The following is a 23,734-nucleotide window of genomic DNA, read 5'->3' as shown; positions in this document are numbered from 1 at the left end:
ATCATGAACAAACTTCTGAAATATGAAATGGAAGTTTTACTGTGTAGTGCAAAATTTCATCTTGAAGTAGGAAAGAGCACTCATATCTGGATGTTCAGATTAAAAGAAACAAAGAAAAAAACTATTTAAACAGGTCAACAGGTTGTAATTGTTCTTCATTTATACTGTAACTTTGAATGTTCTGTCCAGTACATACAGGCATTTTACAAATACATAAAAATAGTAACTTTTCTCTGAACTAGGTGATAATGGATGTTATGGATAAAATTCATAATTTTTTCCTTTAATGCAGTCTTACTGTATAAAAGCCTGAAGAGTGACACCCTGAGAGGCTAGAAGAGGAGCAGTAATAGTGAAGGAAGTGAAGGATAGAACAAAAGCAAATAATAATCAAATGAACTGATGCTGCGGAGCCAGGCATTGTGTAGAACGTCTAAGTGACTGTATGAGCTTTCCTTGGTTAAGGTTGGTGACTGATGAAAGCTTAGGAAGAAGTCAACAATGAGGTATTGTCAGTGTAACAGCTTGTTCCTTTGGACAGAAGGCATCCTGCAACTGAGTATATTGTTGTTTTTGGTAAATTACTAGAAGATGTTTGTAGCATGTGGAGCTTTTTATGATCAGGGGCAGGCGCTGAGCTCTGCTCTCTGGGGACAGTGACAGGACCCAAGGGAACGGCATGGAGCTGGGACAGGGGAGGGTCAGGCTGGGTGTTAGGGACAGGTTCTGCACCCAGAGGTGGTCGGGCACTGGGACAGGCTCCCCAGGGAAGTGGTCATGGCACTTAGTCTGTTGGAGTTCAAGGAGCATTTGGACAACGCTCTCAGACACATGGTCTGATTTTTATTTTATTTTATTATTTTTGATGGTCCTTTGGGGGCCCAGGAGTCCCTTGTGAGTCCCTTCCAACTTGGACATTCTATGATCCTATGATCTATTTCCCTTCATTTGCTAGAAGGCGTGCGCTTGCTAGCAGTAGCAGTTAATTTTTTGTTTGCTCTCCTTACTGTGCCTTGACTGTCGCCCAACTGTCTATTTCTTGAAGTGCCAAAAAATAAAAATCATGCCAGACATTTCATAAAGGATCAACACCAACATTCTGATTTGTGTCCTGTGAAAACTTTGGAATCTAACACAATGGCTTCAGGCTTACAGGTTTACAGAGATTATGTTCAGTTTGTAGAGAAGAGATTTGACAGTGCACTCCCCTTTGGAAAATTACTGTATGCAGCAGACCAGTGCTTTATTTCTAACAAGACCTTAGAAAAAGTTAAGACGTGCCAGCTTTTCTCATTCCCTCCTCGTTTCCCTTGCCTGGGAGGAGGAGAAAGCACCATCACCAGCAAGATCATAATCAGGCTTCCCTCATCTTTTGAGACAACAAGTACTACTTGTCATGGTAAAAATGACAACCAGTGTCATTTGAATACAGCAATTAATCAGTTAGAAAGCATTTGGCACACAATAGGAGGCTAAACCATTAAGAAATGCATGGTGAGGTGTACGAGGAACGTGCTGAATACACACAGAGGAGAAGGACAGCTTGTTTGCTTTGGATTCAGACTGTTGGATGGATGCGTGGATGTTACTGTGTGCTTTTTGCTCATAGGTGAAGTGTCTTCAAGTACATTCTGCATGTTTCAGTACGGAAACCTGCTTGCTGGTCTTCGGTGAGGCCAGCTGTGTGGTTGGCCAAAGCCGGGCGAGTTTGACCTTTGAGAGAAGATGAACAGACCTGAGAGCAGTTAATTGTGCCTGTGGGGGAGCAACCACATTTACTCTGACCTTGATTTCAAGTAGTGGCTAAGGTCTGCAATGGGTGCCAATGCTGAGCACCCAACAAACGATATCATGGCAGTACTAAGGGTAATAGCATTAGACCTTACAGGCATAAGAGTCAGTGAGGCTTGAGAAAGCGACAGACCAGGAGAAAGGTCTGTCTCTCACTCTTTCTCTCTCTTTTTTTTCCCCCTTACTGATGGGTTGCTTCTCTTAATCAGATTTTTTATTTTTTTTTTTTTCTGGAAGACTCCCTCATGTAGCAGAGGCTGCTGTGCATTGCAGAAGTTACAGCAATTCGTTAGTCTCCTGAGCTCCTTAACAAGGACAGGAAACCCCAGAACACACAACTTCCCCTTTCATTCACAAATCTACCACTATGTTAATGCTTTGTAGCTTACAGCTTATTTTATTCTGTACCTTAAGAACTGGACAAACCATTGTTTTCTTGGCGTGTAATTCGTTACTACCAGTGAAGGTAACAGCAAAATTCCTCCTGTAATTGCTCAATTTGGTAATGCTTTACTGGAGGGCTACCTGCTTTGGTCGCATAAACATAGCGGAAAGATTTCCAGTAAAGCATTACGTAATTTAGCAGTGTCTGACCATGCCAGGGGTCACATAACATATCAAATATCAATCAACATATCAAAATATCAAAACATATCAACATATCAAAATCTACTCATAGGCATGTTTGAAAACTGTTTTCTTTCATGCTGCTGTAAAAAAGTGCCCTGTCATGGAGATTTGCCATTATATTGGTTATACACAAGTTCGTAACCGCTTTGACCTTCTAACAATCAAGGGTTTCTGGTCTCCTTCTATATGTTAGCACAGAATCCCAGACTGGTTGAGGTTGGAGGCACCACAGGAAGTCATCTGGTCCAACCCTCTGCTCAAGTAGGGACACCTAGAAAAGGTTGCCCAAACCATGTCCAGGAGGCTTTTGAAGTTCTCCAGGGAGGAGACTCCTCCACCTCTCAGGACAGCCTGTGCCAGGCCTTTGTCACCTGCACAGCACAGAAGTACTGCCTGGTGTTCAGGGGGAACCTCCTGTGCTCCAGTTTGTGCCCATTGCCTCTTTTCCTGTCACTGGGCACAACTGAGAAGAGCCTGGCTCTGTCCTCTTTACACCCTCCCTTCAGATGTTTATAGACATTGAGATCCTCCTCTTCACTGGGCTGAACAGCCGCAGCTCTCTCAGCCTCACTTCTGTGGTGTCCACAAATTTACCGAGGGTACACTGTACCCCATTGTCCAGATCGTTAATGAAGATGTTAAATAGGATTGGACCCAGTACTCCCTGATGTGATCCTCTTCCACACAGGATCTTCCTTCTGCCCTCTGGGACCTCAGGTTCCCGAAGGCCAGTCTTGCTGGTGAAGACGGGCCAAGAAGGCATTCAGTACTTCAGCCTTTCCACTCGCCCGGGTAGCCAGGTCTCCTGTGCCCTTCAGGAGGGGGCCCTCATTTTCCCTACTCTTTCTTCTGTTGTTCATGTACCTGTAGAAGCCCTTCCCCTTCCCTTCCCTCCTAGTGATTTTATCTATGATGTCAAATTTCTGAGAGACCATAGTACAATATATCCATCACAGAGGAAATTCCTTTTCTGCACTGGCATTGGATGCAGAGATATTTTTCTTCTGCAGATTGTGACCGAAAACATGAAGCTGTCCTTCTTTTTGAAAGAGTTTGCTTCTTGCAGGCTATTGAATCACGAGAAGGATATTTCTTAGACATGAAGCTATTGTTCTGTTTACACCTTAGTGCAGGTCTCAGTCAAACCATCCTGTGAAGTATAGCAAAGCTTGGCTGTTACGTTCTTGCATTTATTCAGATACTTTGCCTGACCTCTTCAGTAGGGTAGGGTGAAGTGATTCAGGGTTGGAAGTAGTGACTAAGATTGCTTAATGCCATTGCTGTCATCAGGGCATAATGCCACTGTCTTCTCTTTCCTGCCTGTCACCACAACCTTGGAGTAAAGTCAAATTTCCTATCCAAGAAAATACTCAGTGTAATTTGGAATATAAACAAAATACCTCCTCCTGAATTGCTGTTTTCACTTTCACTAATGGCTGTATGGAGATGCCTAGGATTGTGTGTTACTTAGGAAGCATTCAGACAGCTGTTTCCTCTGCTTTATGAAGTGCAGCATGCACTGTCTGCGAGGTGTATGTACGGGTTTTGAATTCATTGCTCAGGCTTGAAAACAAAACAAATTGGGGATGACTCATTTCTGTATTTTGAATTGATAACTTTTGTAAGGTATTTTTCGTAGATAAGGTGTCCTTCTGATGTGAGGGTTAAGTGACAGAACACTGAGAGGCGTGACAGTTTGTGCACTGAGTAACGAGCGATCGCAGCGTGCCTTTCGGCAGTGATTTACTGCTGGGCACCTGCACTGCCGTCATGGTTCTCTTCCAAACAAATTCGTTATGTAGGAAGAATGTGCAGAGATGGCAAATCCACTATAACTCTCTTGTATTTTTGTTAAATTGAGTACCTTATAAGCATCATCACTGTATTTTGCCCAGATATAATCAATAAAAATTCAACACTGTTAGTGTGCTTTTTGTTGTGCATCTCAGCAGTTACTGGTCAGACAGAGAGGTGGTTTTCATGACTGGGCGGTAGGAGCTCCAGCTAAAACAAGAAGTTTACTTTGATCTGCCAGCATCCTACCTGTGCTTGCCTTACATTACTTCCCATCATCCCCACGCTGCTGAAAATGTTGGAAATTTCACATTTGTATAATATTTGGGGAAGTACACTTATGTTTTGTGTTTGGAGTGATTCATGTACAGAAATGGCATTTTGTGTAAATCATAGAATCATAAAAAGAGTTAGGGAAAATTAATTTGGTCTTTAAATGATAGAAAATTCTAGGCAATCAAAATGATAGAAAATGCTCTAAGGAATAGATAAATAGTAGCAGTGCTCTTGATTTGGTCTAATTAACACTAGTAGAGCATTAACAAATATAACTATGAATTATCATAGTTCATAGAAAATATTGTCAGTTGCAATATGGGTTTACTATAAGATTTATTTACTGAAAAATGTTAATTACTTTTGTAAAAATGTGTTAAGAAACACATTCATATTTCTGTTGAATTCTTTATGAAAGTTACAGTGCCTATTAGTGGCTTTGACTGAAGAGCTCTCACTTCTTTTAAGTATTCCTAGCACCCTGTGACTTCTTGCACAGTTCTAGCTCTATTTTCTTCATTAAAAATTGCTATTCATTCACATCTCTCAACAGTGTCAAGTTTTATGTGGGGGCAAGTGATTTCTGTGAGAATGCCAAGTGCAATTTTGAAATACCTGATTTAGTCACATTCCTGAATTACCCACCCTTGGTCACACTGTGTTATTCATAATTTGTTTTATTTCCCATTGTACCAAGTTAAATCTCATTCTGTAGAGATCAGACTTCAAGTCAGAGTAAGCCAGAAAAAAGCGCAAGAGATGATGCATGATTCTCTTAGTCATTGACCAAAGTTGCATACTATCCAGAGGGTAATCTTGACTTCCAGTCTTCCCAGGGCTGAAATTTAAAGAAGGCTGAAGGAGGCAGATTAAAACGCAGAAGAGGGGGTGGGTTTGTAGAGCCACAGAACTCATCACCAACAGGTATTTGGGTTTCTCCTGTGTTAGCATAGAGAAAATGCCTGATTTGTTTTTTAAACAAAATCCTGCCTTTGTCAGTGTAAATAAAGCTTTGTATTTGAACACAAAACAAACTGCCTGCACTGGCCCTTTCATATATTCTAAATCTTCTTTGCTAAATTAATTGGCTAATTAGAGCATGAGGGAAGATGAAAGCTAGGTATGAGGCAGTAATGTCATCTTTCCAAATAGAATCTTAAATTCTCTTTAAGAAAAGATGCCAATATGTGTGCTTGCATATTCAGACAACTTTTTGTAAATATTTGGTATGGTGCTCACTTTTGGACTTAGGTAAGGAAAAAGGTTTCTACTTTTTCTTTCAGAGATTAAATGTTTGTACAAGCTGTATGCCTTCCTGCCTAAAAAGAACAAATGAAAGTGCAGCCTATTACAATGATGCTTTTCCAAGGTACTAGAAGAGATGATAATGGTTTGCACGCTCTATTCTCTTCCAGGAAATCTTCAGTGTTCCAGTGAATAAAAGTACAGTACCAAGCAGTGACTGTTTTGAAAAGCACTGAAGCAACTATCTGATGTGATGACATCTCCAGCAGTTTATCTTGAATATCTGTGTTTACAAAAAAGCTGTGAATCTAGTACAGATTTGGTAATAAGCCTGGGGTAGTCTCATAAATGCATTTTTATATCATTAGAAACAAGATCTCTTTTTCAGGTTTCCAGACTGGAAAATGACTATCCTAGCAAATCAAAGCTTTGCTAAGTCTGTTCAATTATTGAAACATCTTGGGTCCAGTCTTTCCCTGGAGCTCATGATAAATTCTGCTCTGATTGTTTGGAAAAAATCATTATGGGAATAAAGAAAAAGGCATACAGACAATCATGGAGAAGGTCTTTGAAAATAAAAATTATGCAAGCTACTAACATGAGAAGATGCTTCTTCCCTTGGTTAAGAGCAATACGTAGCACAGAAAATACATTTTAATGGTGCATTAGGTTTATATTTTGGCATTTAACATTTTTCATATTGTCCAGAAGGAATTATGTAGAAGTTCACTGAAAGGTGATAATGGACAAAAGATTATGGAGCATGATTATCTTGAGATCCATGGAGCAGATTATCTTGAGTGTCATCACGCGGCACTTGCAGGGCAACCAGGCGATCAGGCCCAGTCAGCATGGGTTTATGAAAGGTAGGTCCTGCTTGACGAACCTGATCTCCTTCTATGACCAAGTGACGCACTTGGTGGATGAGGGGAAGGCTGTGGATGTGGTCTACCTTGACTTCAGTAAGGCTTTTGACACCGTTTCCCACAACATTCTCCTCGAGAAACTGGCTGCTCGTGGCTTGGACTGGCGTACACTTTGTTGGGTTAAAAACTGGCTGGATGGCTGGGCCCAAAGAGTTGTGGTGAATGGAGCCAAATCCAGTTGGAGGCCGGTTACTAGTGGAGTCCCCCAGGGCTCAGTGCTGGGGCCGGTCCTCTTTAATATCTTTATCGATGACCTGGATGAGGGGATCGAGTGCACCCTCAGTAAGTTTGCAGATGACACCAAGTTAGGTGCGTGTGTCGATCTGCTCGAGGGGAAGAAGGCTCTGCAGGAAGATCTGGATAGGCTGGACTGATGGGCTGAGGTCAACTGCATGAAGTTGAACAAGGCCAAGTGCTGGGTCCTGCATCTGGGGCGCAACAACCCCAAGCAGCGCTACAGGCTGGGAGATGAGTGGCTGGAAAGCTGCCTGGCGGAGAAGGACCTGGGAGTACTGGTTGATAGTCGGCTGAATGTGAGCCAGCAGTGTGCTCAGGTGGCCAAGAAGGCCAACAGCATCCTGGCTTGCATAAGAAGCAGTGTGGCCAGCAGGTCTAAGGAGGTGATTGTCGCCCTGTACTCGGCTCTGGTGAGGCCGCACCTCGAGTACTGTGTTCAGTTTTGGGCCCCTCGCTACAAGAAGGACATCAAGGTGCTCGAGAGAGCCCAGAGAAGGGCAACGAAGCTGGTGAGGGGTCTGGAGAACAAGTCTTACGAGGAGCGGCTGAGGGAGCTGGGGTTGTTTAGCCTGGAGAAGAGGAGGCTCAGGGGAGACCTCATCGCTCTCTATAGGTACCTTAAAGGAGGCTGTAGAGAGGTGGGGGTTGGTCTATTCTCCCACGTGCCTGGTGACAGGACGAGGGGGAATGGGCTAAAGTTGTGCCAGGGGAGGTTTAGGTTGGATATTAGGAAGAACTTCTTTACCGAAGGGGTTGTTAGGCATTGGAATGGGCTGCCCAGGGAGGTGGTTGAGTCGCCATCCCTGGAGGTCTTTAAAAGACATTTAGATGTAGCCCTTAGTGATATGGTTTAGTGGAGGACTTGTTAGTGTTAGGTCAGAGGTTGGACTAGATGATCTTGGAGGTCTCTTCCAACCTAGACGATTCTGTGATTCTGTGATTCTATGATTAAGCTTTCTGATGCTGGAGCATCAGAACAGTAAATAGACAATACACACAGTCAGATTTCAAAAGGCTCTCAAGCACTTAAAGGTTTCTGATAATACTTAAAGCAAATTCCAGAAGTGCTTGGCCTGCTACCAGAAAGCACAGTCATGAGTTGTGCATTTAGGCTTCCTGTATAACACCAGTGGCCATGGTGAGGCATGTAGTACTACACTGCTGGTTAATACTAACATCTCATTACTGGTATTTTCTTGACGAGGGATTTCTCAAAAATTCTTAAATCAGCACCCTCTCACACTGAATATCTGTATTTTAGAGAGGTGCCCTTGGACTGGAGAGCCCAGCACTGCTTTTCAAAGTGGGTGTCTCAGCTCTTTGAAAAAAAGAGAGAATGCCAGTCCTTCCTTTGATCCACATCCAGAGGAAAAGTGTCCACTGTCTTCATACTTGCCTGCATACAGTACAGTGTTATTTATAATGTCCTCCCTTGGTTGAAGTTATGCTTTTGGAGGGAGATACTGTAATACAAAAGTTAAAATACGGTGCCAAATTGATACGGAGGAAGTATCTTTATGAATTTTGTATTACTTCTTTTAACGCCTTTTATGTCCTTCCTGTGTAGTGTCCGTGTGACAGCTTTCATCCTCTTTACTGTGGTTATTGCAAAAGAAAAGTCCTGAAGGTTAGCTGTAGCACTTTCAAGGTAATCGTGTCTTTGATGTATTGACGAAGACTGCTTTATAGTAAAGGGCAAAGTAAGCTATTTATAAAGTCAAGGGTTACAAACGGGCATCTTACCTTAGTGAGGTACTTGTTGTTGAGGCATTTGTTCAATCAGTTTGGGAAACATACTAGTCTTAAATTTATAAGCAATGTAATTAACCAGCATGGTGCTGCACAAGATGACCTACATGAGTCTATAAAGCTTCTCAGAAAAACTACTTTTAGTTGCTTTAGCATGTCTTAACCTGTTTTAGTTCAGTGTAGAGCTTCTTTCTTTCAGTACGGTGCTTTTGTAGCAGAAGTGACCTCTGTCATGCCACTCCGTGGGCCTTCTTATTTCACTGAATTTGGGATTTTGGCATAACTGAACATCTGTCATAATGCATGTTCAGTGCACATCTTAACTTTATCCTCAGCAGCAATATTTGTTATGCTTCAACTTTTTTTTTTTTAAATTAGAATTAAAAACTAGAAAACAAGGACCTACACAATCAAAGAAACTACATGATGTACCTTTAAAGTTATACTTGAACAGACTGTACATTTTCAGTGCTTAAAATAAGGAGGTGTGAACCTCTCTTGTATCTCAAGAGTCTCCTTTTACAGTTTATTGTCTTCAGCAATTACATTGCACCAGGATTACAAGTCTAAACTGAGGTGCTGCTGTTTTTCACAGAGCTTTATCTTAATTTCCACCATAAATTAGTAAGATGGTAGCTCCCTTGGATATATACCTGAATAACTGCTTATTTCACAATCCTTACTGTTTTTTTCAAATTAAGTTCAATTACTGACCTTTTAGATTTATTTATTTATTATTTTTTTGCTAAGTCATCTTTAATGGTTACTTTGATTATTAGAAAGAGAAAATCATTAACAGAATTGCAAGTATGCTTGTAGGTTTTCAGCATTTTTGCATCCCTTTGTTTTCTGAACTGATGTGAACACCGTCTTTGTGCATCAGATGCTGAAAGTTCAAGCTGGATTATAAAGTGTTGATGCATTTCAAAATTAAAACTTTTAAAATGGAGAATCAATACTCTCCTAGACTGTTTATAGACCTATAACTTCTACTAGAAGGATGATTTCTTATTTGGGGAAATGTAACTATACCAATAAATTCTAAATAAGTGCCTGTTTTCAGGGTTTATTCTTTACCAGGAGTTCCCATCCTGCATTTCAATAACTCTTTGTTGTGTATCTTCAGCTGTGCTTTTACTCAGCTGAGCTGGAAGACGTATTTTGCAGGTGATTAAAAAAAAAAAAAATTCAAGTAATGTACTTTTCAATATGGAATGAGTAAGGACTTAATCTGAGTTTGTATGCTGTGTGTTAGCTGTGCCCTGCACTTAAGAAGGACAAACTGGTGAAGCACACTGGCCCCAGCATCACCTCTTGGGGCACGCTGCTACGTACACTGCTGGCCCTCTGCTGGATTTTGTGTCGCTTATCGCACTGCTCTGAGCGCAGCAGCCTAACGCAGGCTCAGCCTACCTTTCTGTCTGCTTGCAAAGTCTGTACTTTGTCAGCTTGTGTGTGAGGATATTATGGGAGATGGTGTTGAAAGCCTTGTTAATTTGAAGATAAGCAGCATCTGCTGCCCTCCCCTTATCCAGTAAGCCAGTCATCTCATCGTAGCAGACTATCAGGTTTATTTTGATGTTGTCATTTAGAACTTACTCTGAACACATGAAAATTATGTTAGTTTTTAGTTTTTTGTTGTTGGTGGTGTTTTTTGTTGTTGTTTTTGTTTTTTGAAGTGGTGGGAAGTGAAATGTCTTAGCTTCAATATCTATATGCTGTTGTTTCAATATCTGAGTAACATGGACCTCCAAAATTTTGTAAGAACAGTTACTTTTGAAGGAGCTCCTTGGAAGCAGACATCTATCTTTTCACAACATATTGGCCACCAGATTTGTCAGGTGTGATCTGCCCTTAGTGAAGCCGTATTATCTGTCACCATCACCTCCTTATTTTCCATAGGCATTTAGCTTTCCTAACCTGATCCCTGGCTGCTTGGACAATGTCTGTATCCCTCCTAGGCTACCTGTGCTTGCTCTTACCCTCTGTATATTTTGTTATATATAACATAATCTTTATGTTACCATATAGTATGCTGTCTAAAAAATACCTAAAAAAAATAAATCTTTCTAATCTTTAAAGATTTACTGTCAGCTTCACTGCTGTGTGGGCTGCTGCCTCTTTACAGGTGAGTGAGTTTTCTGCAGCTGTTCAGTGAAGCCATGCTCTCTGCCTAGCATGCAGGCACAGGTCAGCGCTGATTTGCAGCAGGTTTTCCATCCCGTTATTGTGGTTTAACCCAGCAGGCAGCACAGCACCACACAGCTGTTCGCTCACCCATTCCTCACCTCCCCCAGTGGGATGTGGGAGAGAGCTGGGGAAAAAAGTGAAAACCAATGGGTCAAGATAAAGGCAGTTTAATAGGACAGGAAAGGAAAGGAAAACAATAATAATAATGATATAAAGAACGTACAAAGCAAGTGATGCACAGTGCAACTCCTCACCATCATCTGACTGATGTCCAGCCAGACCCCGAGCAGCAGCAGCCCCCTGGCCAGCCCCCCCATATAATTGTCCCACATGATGCCCCATGGTATGGGACATCCCTCTTGCAGCTGGGGGCAGCTGTCCTGGTTCTGGCCCCCCCAACCCCTTGCTGGCAGAGCGGTGTGAGAAGCTGGAAAGTCCTTGGCTTAGTGCAAGCACTGCTCTGCAACAGCTAAACATCTAAACATTGGTGTATTATCAGCATTGTTCTCATCCTAAATCCAAAACACTGCACCATACCAGCCACCAGAAGGAAAATCAACTCTGTCACAGCCAAAACTAGGATACCTTTGCACAACTCTCATTGTTCTAAATAATGTCTGTGTTTTCTACTTTAAAATACTGATTTAACAGCTTCTTTGATAGCCATGCCTCAGGCTATTCCTTTGTGGATCGTGTACTAGGAGAAGCATTTTTACTCCCTGTTTGCTAGTAGTGTAACAGTGCAAGTAATGGGTTGAATACCCATAACTTACTTCTTATAACTTACTTGGAGAGGTCTGTTTGGTAGATAGGATCTTTCCTGGGCAATCTGCTGATGATCTGGCAGACTTGCTGCTCTCTATCTGTAGAGAAGTCCCCTCTACCAGGGTTTGCTGTGAAGTTCTTGGCAGGACAGTTGTGGTCGCTGTGTTTGATTTTTTTTTTTTTTTTTTTCTCTGGTTTGTATCAAGGGGTTCTTTACCTCCACCAACTTTTTTTTTTTTTTTTTTTTTTTTTGATTTTGTATAATACAGAGGCAGGCATGAGAAGCCCTGTCTTTATGTTCTGGGAGATGAACTCTCTTGGTTAATTTTGGAGAAGCGTGCTTACAGGGAGCAGGACGACTCAAATAATTTCCAGGACTTCCGCATGTACAAGGAGTAACTGGTTTCAGTTTTCTTTCCAGCTGACTGCCTGCTTAGTGGTCTACAGGAATAAGGTTAGAGGAATAAATAATCAGTAAAATCGGTTGTTATTTATGGTATTTTTTCACGTTTTGGTAGGAAAATCAGTATCTGAGGAAAGTGTATTTGATTCCATCTGCAGAAATACTTCATGTGGGCAGATACAAGTAATAAGAAATGTAGATGAAGAATGCTGTCACTAGGCAGAGGAAACACTCAGAGGCATTCGTCAAGTTACAGGGTAATTTGTATTAGTAGTTGTAGAGAAATAAATCATTCCTACTAATTGCATCATAGTTTTGCTACCATTAGTTGACCGTTATCGTTAAAGGTTAAGGTTACTGTTCTGTTCCTCAATTACAAATGTAAAGTCTGCAAACAGTGAATAAAGGAAGAAGTCCTGGCCTCAGCAGCGTTTTCCATACTGAAACCTGAAAAACTGTTCCGTGGCACACCGGGACCTCCACAGTGTTTGTGTGGTGCTAAATTAGCCTGTAGGAAGTTAAACATTTATCAGTAGTGACAGTATTGGCATTCAGTGAAATTAAAGAAAATCCTAGTACACTGTAAACTAATTTCTTCTTGAGTTGAAAGAAGTACATTGCTAGGCATATCAATATAGAATATGATATGCGTGCATCTTTCTAATCAGATGTTGTTACACTCTTACTATTACTGTCTTTTCCTGAGCTGAAAATGATTTTCCCCTTAGCTGTTGTTAGTATTGGTATAATATCTCATTAATTCTGTATTAATTTAAAATGCTAAATCAGGAAGAAAGATTGCAAAACTATTATGGATAGTGTTTTCCTTTTGAATGGTACAGCATGCTATCAAAAAGGTGACACTACTCAAGAAGCTGTAAAGTTCTCTGAAGAAAAATAACACCACAATCGTCTGTTCACTGAATTATGTTGTTCCACTGTTTCAGGTCAATGTACTCTATCACGTTTTATTCAGATGAATAGATCAGAGTGTAGTTAGTCAGTTCATTATTCCTCAATATGTCACATTGACACTGAAGAAACTTTTCAGATTGTTTCAAAAGCAAAGTCATCTAACCGTAATTTATAGATGTTCTTTAGAAAGTCTGTGTTTATTACATACGAGCTTCAGTAGAAAACTCACATTTTAAAAACACTTTACTCAGTGTCACGGGTCTATTGTCTGATCTCTGATTTCTCATAGCAGACAGCTATGAGCCCTGTTTTGCCTTTCAAATAACTGATTTCTCATCCTCTGTTGTAGGGTTTCAAAAAACATATTTTCAAAATGTTTGTTAGCCTAACAATACATCATCATGTGCCTTTAGAAACTAAGGAGAGAGGTACATTCTGAAAACAACAACAACAAAAAAAAAGAGACAGGAAAAAAACAAAAAGCTTTTCTCCCACCATAATGGGAGATGCACACCACTGTAGAGTGGGGACTTCAGCATAATACCTTTTCTTCCAAGCTGTCAGTTGAGCACTAAGCACAGTATTTCTCAGTCCATACTCGTTTCCTTTTCACCTCTGCTGGTTATCAGTGGCTCTGGGGGAAGCCCTTGGCATGAGCAGGTGGGAGAGTGGCTGTCAGGAGCGACCATGTGGTTCGTGGGGAGAGTTCAGGAGGCATCAGTCAAGAAGGGGATACCTGGGTCTAGATCCGCAGTGCAAGAGTGCACCTGATGGGAAACCTTGTCAACTCCTTCTCCCTGTTTTATCCACAACTTTAAGGGGCTCACTGGGGTGAGTCTCCATCAGCAACCTCCCTTGTGGTCTTGAGTAGCAAAGTGCTTTCTTTTGTCATCATCTGGAATGTCTCCTTAATCAGCTTTCAAGCCGCTTCTGCACACAGGTCTTTCCAGGTGGATTTTGACCATACTAAGAACTTGTTTAGTATTTATTTTTTGTAGCAGGTGGAATTTCTTGCTTTGAAGGCAGGAAGCAGTGATAAAGGACATGGCTTTAACAAATGTACAGATTGAAATTTCTTCTTGCTTTCTGTAGACTTCTGTCCTCCATTGCTCGTTTTTCTTCTACATAAATAAGTGAGATTCTTTGGAAATTGCTGTTAAATGAGAATAAAAGCATATGTGCTACTTGCAAATGAATTCATTGTTCTCTGGCGCAGCAGCCAGGGAGATAACAGATGCTATTGTTCCTTTTGCAGACCTTCTCATGGTAGTGTCTGAGTGCTCAACATCACCTGTAAAGTAAGGGAGAATTATTACTCTGCTTCCAGTAATCAAAAGCAAGGCATAGAGGAATTAAATCACGTGAGCAAGGGCATATGCATGTATCTGAAGCCACGGAAGCTACACAAATCTTTATTTTAACAACAAAAACATCACTATCAATTCAAAATAAAACTTTGCTGTTTTAGGGAAAATTTCTCTTCCAGTAGAGAAAGGGGATACTTTACTCCTTATTAACTTGTTCTCCTAAGTTGCTTCAGGAGTCTGCCAAAATCTAGGTTGTCTTCAGCTCTTCACATGGAAGATTCCAGCAGTGTCATCTATGTGAACATGTCATATGTCACGTGTAACATATATAATATTTTTTCATGCCATAGGGATGATGACTTTTTGGGGTTTCTTTTGCATGCATTTCCTATGTTTTCTGTTATTTTGGTATATTGCATCTGATCCAGGTCTATCAGAACCTGTAGTCACAGTCTTGTTCCTTGTGTGAGTGATTCTGGTGTTTACTCTTCTTTTCTTTAGGAATGACTTTTTTATGCCAAGAGAAATATTTAATTCCACCATTAAACTGAGTTAAAATTATGAAAATGGTGGAATGTTCTGACCTAGTCTAGTACCCAAGTTGGTTAGTATGTGGTTGACATGAAATAACTAATTCCACCATACTTTTTTTCTCCTTTGTAGCAAGGTGCTATTGAGGAACAAACTGGTATTTTTAATGTTTTTTTCATTAGAACCAATAGTGATACATATTAGATCAGTTATTTCAATGTTCCTATCACACCGACAGGTTCATGAGAACACTTTTTATGTTTTTTATTTTTATGTTTGGCTGCAGGATGATACATACTTTCTGGCTATCCATAGAGTTTGAAACTCGTAGTTCACAGGCACACCACTAAATTTAAGTCTAGACTGACATAGTACAGGGTAAACTGCACCAGTGTGTGAGGGTGTCCCAGGCATCAAGGGGCTTCTCTGTGAAATGGAGAAGTCTAGGAAGAGAAAATCCACATTTCCAGGTTGTGCTCATTCATCGGCTGCTGTGGAATATTATGCTTAATGCAGGAGATCCAAAGCCTGTAAAACTGAGATCACTTAGATCAAAAGCAATCTGATGTAGAAGAATTTTAAATCTATAGAGCTGACTACAAAATGTTGAAGACATATAAGGATTTTAAAGAGAGCCATTTCTCTTTGCATATTCAAGATTCAAGCTAAATTAAAGCAAGATTTTCTTCAGTGAGTGGAGATTAAAAAAATAAATTAAGTGCCGTACTAAGGGTAGATAAGACTGGACAGACTCTAACATCATACAAATAATGATGTGTATCCAGTTGTGGAATATTTGCACTTAACTCACTTAAACTGAAGATATGTTGAAATTCTATTGAATAAGATCTACATTATTTTTATCTCAGCCTTTTTGTCTTCACTCCTTCTTTTTCAGCTTCTGATATTTCTGTACTGGCCAAGAAGAAAAATTTTTGAAGTTTTATGAGAGATTAATAGCAGTTGTTATCTGAATAGTGTTTTTAAATCTGTTTAAATTAGTTAGAATCATGGAATCATTTAGGTTGGAAAAGACCTCTAAGACCATCAAGCCCAACCATTAATCTCGCACTGCCAAGTCTACCAGTAAGCCATGTCCCTAAGCACCACATCTGCATGTCTTCTGAAAACCTCCAGGGGTGGTGACTCAACCAGTTCCCTGGGCAGCCCGTTTCAATGCTGCACAACCCTTTCAGTGAAGAAATTATTCTTAATATCCAACCTAAACCTCCTGTGGCACAACGTGAGGCCATTCCCTCTGGTCCTATCACTAGCTACTTATGAGAAGAGGCAGACCCCCAGCTCCCCACACCTTTTTTTCAGGTAGCTGTGGAGAGCAATGAGGTCTGCCCTGAGCCTCCTCTTCTCCAGACCAAACAACCCCAGCTCCCTCAGCTGCTCCTCGTAAGACTTGTGTTCCAGGCCCTTCACCAGCTTCAGAGCCCTTCTCTGGACATGCTCCAGAGCCTTGATGTCTTTCCTGTAGTGTGGGGCCCAAAACTGAACACAGCACTGGAGGTGCGGCCTCACCAAAGCTGAGTACAGGGGGACAGTCGCCTCGCTGGTGCTGCTGGCTGCAGTATTTCTGGTACAAGCCAGGATGCCGTTGGCCTTCTTGACCACTTGGGCACACTGCTGGCTCATGTTCAGGTGAGCATCAACCAGCACCCCCAGATCCTTTTCCTCTGCACAGCTTTCCAGCCACTCTGCCCCAAGCCTGTAGCGCTGCATGGAGTTGTTGTGCCCCAAGTGCAGGACCTGGCACTTAGCCATGTTGAACCTCATACAGTTGGCCTCAGCCCATTGGTCCGGCCTATCCAGGTCCCTCTGTAGAGCCTTCCTTTGGAAGTGTCTTCAGAGTGAATATACTGGGGTAGAAAGTATGTATTTTATTTGACTTTCATAAAATTCGTATGTGTTCATGTAGTAAAACAAACATTTAAGTTTTGTATTTCTCCACTCATGGCATTAATTGGCAAAATCAGCGTAGGGATTATCTAGGATCTAGTGTTCACAAGTTGAACTTTCATGTGTGGTTCATGCCAGTGTTTAATGAATAAATGACAGCAACTTTCGTTTATACCACCTTCTGCGGCTGGGGGTGGGGGAGGAAGCATTTTCCAGTGTTTAAAGATGTGCAGATAGTTGAGTCATTTCCTCTGAATGTGTTGAAACATATTCACGTATCAAGTCTTATCTTACTTTCACTCTGAGTAGCTGCAGTTCACAGCAGTAGTCAAGTGATATTTGCACAGAGCTGTTGCTACCAGCTGGAGGTGAGCAGTTTTACTGAGCAGTTGTCAGCTCACAAGGCTAACTCCGCTTAGCAAGTATCTTTGTGAAGCAGGAGGTTTTTAACTCACTGCTGTAATACTATTTCAGATAGGTGAAAGCTGTGGGAACTTCTCCATTTGGACCTGATAAGGTAGGAATTTCGTTTCTTTATAAAGTATAACAGGTTCTGATTTATCATTATGTATATGCATCCTGTTTTAAAATGCAGGTAATTTAAAAGTCTATGTTGAAAATAATTAAATACATGCTTCTGATGAAATCTGCATGTCCAAAGTGAGTAATGCAAAATGGGGAAAAATGTTTATTCCATTAAGAGTATACAAAATCACACGGACAGAAGCATCAGTCACTTATAAGTGGACTAATGTTTGCAGCTGTTTAGAATATAGGAGGAAAACGCTACTGAAATCACACAGTTTTTGTTCTTTCACTGAATGCTCCACGTTAACAGAAGAATCTATTTATTTACTGATGGATCAGGTAGTTTGAAGACTGTCATTCTTCCTTTTAAGTTGCTCTCAGATACCTGCTGCATAGTGTGTGGATTTTTTGATGGATTTTATGGCTGTAACACACACTGTCATTCTTTAATGACAGCTGAAAATATTGAAATGCCTAGGCAGTTCATGTTCAATTAAATCTAACTTTGTAAAACTGGAATCTTATTTTTAATATGTTTTTGCCATTTGTATTTACTAGACTAGTGTTATCTTCCTTACAGCGATCTCTTGAACTATGAGTAAAAGCACCAAGGAAGTTTCTCTTGGTAACTGCTTAGTGTTGTTTTAATGATAGCGGCACTATCAATTTACTAGTTTTAAAATGAATTCATAGTAATACAAATGTTGTGTTCTGATAATTACACTTTACAGAATTTAAAATATAACCTTGGCACATAATTTAAGCATAAAGCTACTTCTGTAAAGTAATGTGAGTTACTTAAAGTGTATGCATATTTAAGTATATAATTAATTATTATTAATAATATGGACAATTAAATTCAGGATATTTTAGTATGGTTTTCTGTTGTGCAAATGTGGACAGCATATTTTTAAATAAAATGACTGATGGTTATTTTCTTTTGAGAGAATGATGCATATGGCATATACATTGACTTCAGGCATCTCTCATTTTGAAAGGGAGATGGCTAATTGTTCACAGATTCTTCTTTTGATATGGATGTGACACCTGTCTCTTGTTCCCTATTGAGTTATCCTTCACGTGCGGTGTTTGACATAACTTGCAGTGTAATTGTGCACTCTTCAGGCAAGTGAGAGGATTTTTGTGCTTGATATGGCAAGTTTCTCTAGAGATGATAGAAATGCTAGCTATCAGCAATTAGATTGGTACCGTATCTGCATGAGACTTTAGGAAAAATGAAAGCAGGCAAAAAAAAAAAAAAAAAAAAAGGAAATGCGGAAATGCAGACATTATTTTAATGCTTCAAAAAATGATGATTTTAGGAATGTAAGGTTATTTTGAACAGGAAAAACTGTGTGACTGTAATCTGTGGTTTTTTTTCAGTGTATTGTCCACCCCTTTAGAGGCTGATTTTGTTTCCCTGTTCACTTTGTGTGTGCATCACATGTTCATGAGTTGCCAAAACGTATTCAGACAGCCCATGTATCGTACCATAATCTTCTCAAAACCAAAATGGCTCAGGAGTATTCATTCTTCTGGCTTGTCCTGGGAACTGAGTAATTCTGCACAGATGAAAGGCAGATCTAATTCAATTCATGATGCTTTTCATTTCCTTGGCTTAAAGAAGCAGATTTTTTAATTTCTGAAAAAGATTATGCTCTTGGGATTTTTGAAAAAGGAAGGTAAATTTAAAGGTTTTGTGAAATAATTTAAAAGCAATTTATTCCTGGTCCAAAGGCATTGTGTAGACTAGAATTACAGTGATTGTGAATGTGACTGGTGAGTTTGAAAGTGAATCTGGTCTTTGAAAATCTGTGGCTTCATTGCTCTATTGGAAAAAGAAAATGCCATCAATGTCTGCTAGGTGGACTGTGTGCTTTGTACATAAATGGTCTCAGAAAATGGATATCCTCAAGCTGTAGTAGGTTTGTTGAACGAGCAATGCGGCATGATCGTGGAGTCTATTAAGAGGCAGGTTTTGTCCTTTTTTTTTTTTTCTGTTGTCTTTTTAGTTATGTGGTTAGGGGTTTGTTTGTTGTGTGTAACTGAGAACACCAACATCAGTGGTGCTTTTTACTTATTACTGTTTTTACTTAGGATCCATGGCATGTTATATGCTTATCAATGAAGCAGCTTCATGTTTATATGCTGATATATAATATATTGCTGTACCTTTGAAAATAATGTCTTGCTTTAAAGAAAAAGTCTGAAGTGGGTAGAGGGGAAGGTTTGATTTAAAATGAACATGAGCAGTGCAGAATAAAGTCATGGCATGTATGTACGCTTGTTTGAAGTGTTCGGTGCTCATGTGTATCTTGGACGTGCTCTGCTCCTAACAGGCAGAGAGGATGGTAGTTCCTAATGTCAACGGCAACACTGGTATACGAGTCCATTCACAAACATGCTTCAGAAAAGGTAGTTGAGGTCAGCATATGCTTTATTTGCTGTGGTATTTCAAAGCAATAGAGAAACACAGAATGGTTGAGGTTTGCTTTTGGAAGTAGCCCTTTTTAAAAATTCTTGTCCAGAGCAGGGTCATCTCGAGCAGGCTGACCAGGACTGTGTCCAGTCAGGTTTTGAGCATGCCCTCAACCTCTCTGGGCAGTCTGGTGTACTGTTTGACCGCCCTCATACAAAAGGTTTACAAAAGGCTTTTCTCAAAGTCTGCTGAGCAGAAGGGAAACGAGTGCTGAGGCACCTCTCGAAACTGGAAAAGCTGGTGAAAAAAACAACAGGGGGCATGGAAAACAGCCTTTACCTTTTTCTAGGGTTTTGTTTTGCACTTGAAATAGATTTTAAAGTGTTACTCTCTAATCAATTTATCATGGTCCTGTTTACATTTAGTATGTTTTTAAATTAACTTTCAGCTAGAGGTGATTGCTTTTGTAAACAGTTGTGAGAAATTCTGGTAACTGAAGACTGAAGCCATTAATCAGCTCCATGCACCTGTGGGATAAAATAGAGAGTTGGTAACTTTTTGCACATGAAGATGAACAATCTGATATAAAACTTGCTCTAGAAATTCTTGCATAATATTTGTTATATAAGAATTAATGAAGAGCAGTATCTATCTAATACTATCCCTAGAATTAAGAGCAAACCTTTCTCCTTTGTGATTCTAGATTTTTCTTATAAGCAATTTTTGCTCAATTTCCCTATAAAACAAAAAAATGGATGAAGGGACAGCATAGGGAATGAGATTAGGGAGAGGAATGCTACAACAAATTATGGCAGACAGTTCATCAAATGATCACAGAATTGTAGAATGGCTCTGGTTGGAAGGGACCTTACAGATCATCCAACTCCAACCCCCTGCCATAGGCAGGGATGCCACCCACCAGACCAGGTTGGCCAAAGCCCCATCCAGCCTGGTCTTGAACACCTCCAGGGACGGGGCATCCGCAGCTCCTTTGGGCAACCTAATTTACCAAATTGTCTTGAGTTTCATTGTTAACTCCTGTTCTAACAATCCTCCTCTAAGGTGTTAATGCATGTGGAAAAACTGCAGGGATGTACAGGTGGCTAGATCAAATGAAGTGTATCAGTAGTAGTGCAAAGAAAGCATCTCCTCTGGGAGTCCACTTAAATGGAGACAGCTCTAATTACTGGGAGTATCCTTTGGATTTCTAGCTAGCTGTCTGTTTGTGGAAGAAACTCAATTCATCCTCTGCTGTGTTGGCATGTGTCAGCTCTTTTGGACTGAAGAACTTCCTAGTCAGCCGTGATGGATGAGGCAGAGCTGGACATACCACATCCTACGTTGATGCTGCATGAGTAGGCATAGTTCCCACCGTAAGCCAGATCCTTCTCCAGCTTGAATATAGCACTTCCTTTCTCCAAGTCCCTGACGTCCCTCGTCCTTAAAAAATCGTAGTTAGCAAGCAGTTGATTTGCTTATTTCTTAATGCCCCAGTGCCTCCAGCTGCTCCTCATGACTTGTTCTCTAGACCCTTCACCAGCCTCATTGCCCTTCTTTGGACACCTTTGGTCTTCCATCACCTGCCTTCAGCAGAACAGCCCTGTTGGTACTTGGCTGAGGCTCTGTCATAAAACTTGAATCAACTCAGCTGGTGGGAATGCTTGTCCCAATGGTACTGACTGGCACATTTGTTTTCTGCTTAATTTTCTGATTTAGCCATCCACATTTACTTTTCCCAGTTGTAATGATGCTGGCTTTATAGGCACTTAAAGATTAATTTCTCAGTTACTATACTGATACTCTTATTTTACTCAAAGATGCTAAGACATATTTACCTTTGGAAAATTGTTCATAGTGATTTTTGTGATAATGGCATTATTTGCATTAAGAGAATTACATGTTTTCTGTTTTTTCTGGGTTGTTGGTGGTGGTTTTTTATGGTATGTATTCACAAGACAGTATGAACTGTTGTCTTGTGAAAAATGACAGTTGGTTATTGTTGTTTTCCCCATTCTAGAAAAACTTTCTTAAGATAATAGCTCATATATGCTTCCTTATTATTTATGTCAATTAGGAATAGTTTCCAGCACTTGTAAGGTTCTGCAAGTCCTTCAGCATCATTGTAAGATGAGACTAGGTTTACAAATTATTGATGAATCAGATCTGTATCTCTTCCTGATGGAGAGGGGAAACATCTTTCTGAAGAGTCAGTTCTTGAACTGTCCCCTTAAGAAATTCAGGGGTTTCAGCTGCTAATAACTCAGATTTTGTCATCTATCTCCAGATTGCAAAGCTGTAGTAGGCCACATTATCTAATTGGACAAAATTAAAGTACCTTCTATGGCTAATGGAGGGAAATGGCTACACTGCTTCTCCAGTCAGCAGACAGACTTCTCTTCAAAAGCTGCCTGAGTTTAATTTTGTTTTCCTTGGCACTCGGCTAGTTAATTATGACAGTAGGGTGTTATTCTGGGTCTGGGCTTTGTCTTGTCATTCTCTGACACTTGCCAGAGACACACTGACTAATGGTGACGGGAAAGCACTTCTCCATTTTATCTGGCATTCGGTGATACCAGCTCCTAACCAAAGATGCACGCTGCAGACGACTTATGCGCTATGGTGGATACTGCTGCTCATGGAGGAATTATTTTTACTTAGGAGATCAGTGAGACTTTGGTGGGGTTTGTCGTTTCTTCTGTTTGCAAAAGCATTTCTCCCCATCTGATATTTGATAAATTAGTTCAAGATTCAGGTGGATTCTTGAGAGGATTGGTACTGTTCAGTCCCAATTTGATGGGATTTCACGAACTTTCTGAGGACTTCTGCACAGATTGCTTTCTTGCTTTTTTCCTTTTACATCAGCCAATGGTGGAGCTAAAATGCGAACAGCATGTGAACAGCAATTTGGGTTGGACCCGAGGTCCCTTCCAACCTCTACAATTCTGTGATTCTGTGATTCTATGTCAGGTCTCTAAAAGATAGGCTTGATTTTTTTGCCTTAGGTATTGACTGGGCAGTGGTGGGATTTGCCATTAGAGGACAGGGCCTTGTCCTGTTCTCCAACCAAAAAGCACCACTGCTACTCTTCCTTGTAAACTGTATCCCACCCCACAGCTGGTTTCTCTCCTGGGAACTGCGAGTACTGAGTAGGATTGAGTTAATAAACAGTAGACCTATAGTAGTACTTCTGAGCTCGTTACAACTTCTCATCTTGCCACCTGGGTATCTGACTTGGTATGTGCTGTTTCTGTCTCCTCCAGCTACTTCTCTGGGCCACTAAATGCCATCACTGGGGCCTCCATCAAGCTCTTGGAAGGTCTGAGCAGTAAATCCATGCCTAAAATTTTGAAAAAATTCACCTTAGTGAAAGTACTGCAATCTGCTATCATGGACCAGAAATGCCATGTTGCAGTATCAGTCATCATTCCCAGCGTAGAGTTCTGCATTGTCGCTCATCAGTAACAAACAAACAAACAAACAAACAAACAAAAAAAACAGCTATGACATACTTGGCCATTGCCATTTCTATTTCAGGAACACATTCTACTTTTTTTTTTTTCCCCTATACTTACACAGTATTTAGACGAATCAAGACAAGTGGTGAGTATCTTAAAGTAGCATGGAACAGCTCCCAGCTTTGCCATAGGTAGGAAAAAAAACCACAATGATGTAAAAAAAATGTTAGACCTAGTAGTATTACAGATACTTTCTGTGTGGAAGACCAAATTTTTGTTGTGTTCAAAACTGGAAACCTTGAATTACTCCTCAACTGGAATTTTTCAGTCAGACTCAGGTTCTCAGTCTCCAAGATTCTCAACTATGGATATTTGTATATCTCTTGGTTCCTTGTAGAAAACGTATTTGCTGTCATTTCTTTTCATCTTGTTCTTGTATCAGAGATTATGCAGTAATGTCTCTGCTGAGTTAAGGAGCTTGTGTGAAACATAGCTGTAAGATTGTGGTGGGAGTTTGGTAAAAATTTAAATCATGTGCATAAATATATCAGAAGTAATATCGATCTCTAATACATTTATAGGCCTTAGTAATGAGGTCTAAAAGTTGCATGTTTCAGCACTCGACTTCCTTCTCAGTATATTTTTTATTTCCATCTCATCTTTGC

At 40.4% G+C, this 23,734-nt stretch overlaps 1 protein-coding gene across 13 annotated transcripts in view; it reads left to right on the top strand.

The window, feature by feature from the left end:
- The window catches only part of MCTP1 (multiple C2 and transmembrane domain containing 1), a 240,516-nt gene that overhangs the window by 29,826 nt on the left and 186,956 nt on the right, over positions 1 to 23,734 (top strand). For 3 of the 13 annotated variants that reach the window (XM_040542071.1, XM_040542070.1, XM_040542072.1), the window contains exon 1: positions 17,053 to 17,184. The exons of 9 other annotated variants lie outside the window; for them this stretch is intronic. The gene's annotated coding sequence lies outside the window, so the exon portion shown is untranslated. Of the gene's footprint in view, positions 1 to 17,051; positions 17,185 to 23,734 lie in introns of those variants that run through there. One more of the 13 variants, XM_040542068.1, reaches the window with a different exon arrangement.

The sequence above is a fragment of the Cygnus olor genome, chromosome Z (assembly GCF_009769625.2).
Source record: "Cygnus olor isolate bCygOlo1 chromosome Z, bCygOlo1.pri.v2, whole genome shotgun sequence".
Taxonomy (NCBI): domain Eukaryota; kingdom Metazoa; phylum Chordata; class Aves; order Anseriformes; family Anatidae; genus Cygnus; species Cygnus olor.
This window is presented reverse-complemented; position numbering and strand designations above follow the sequence as displayed.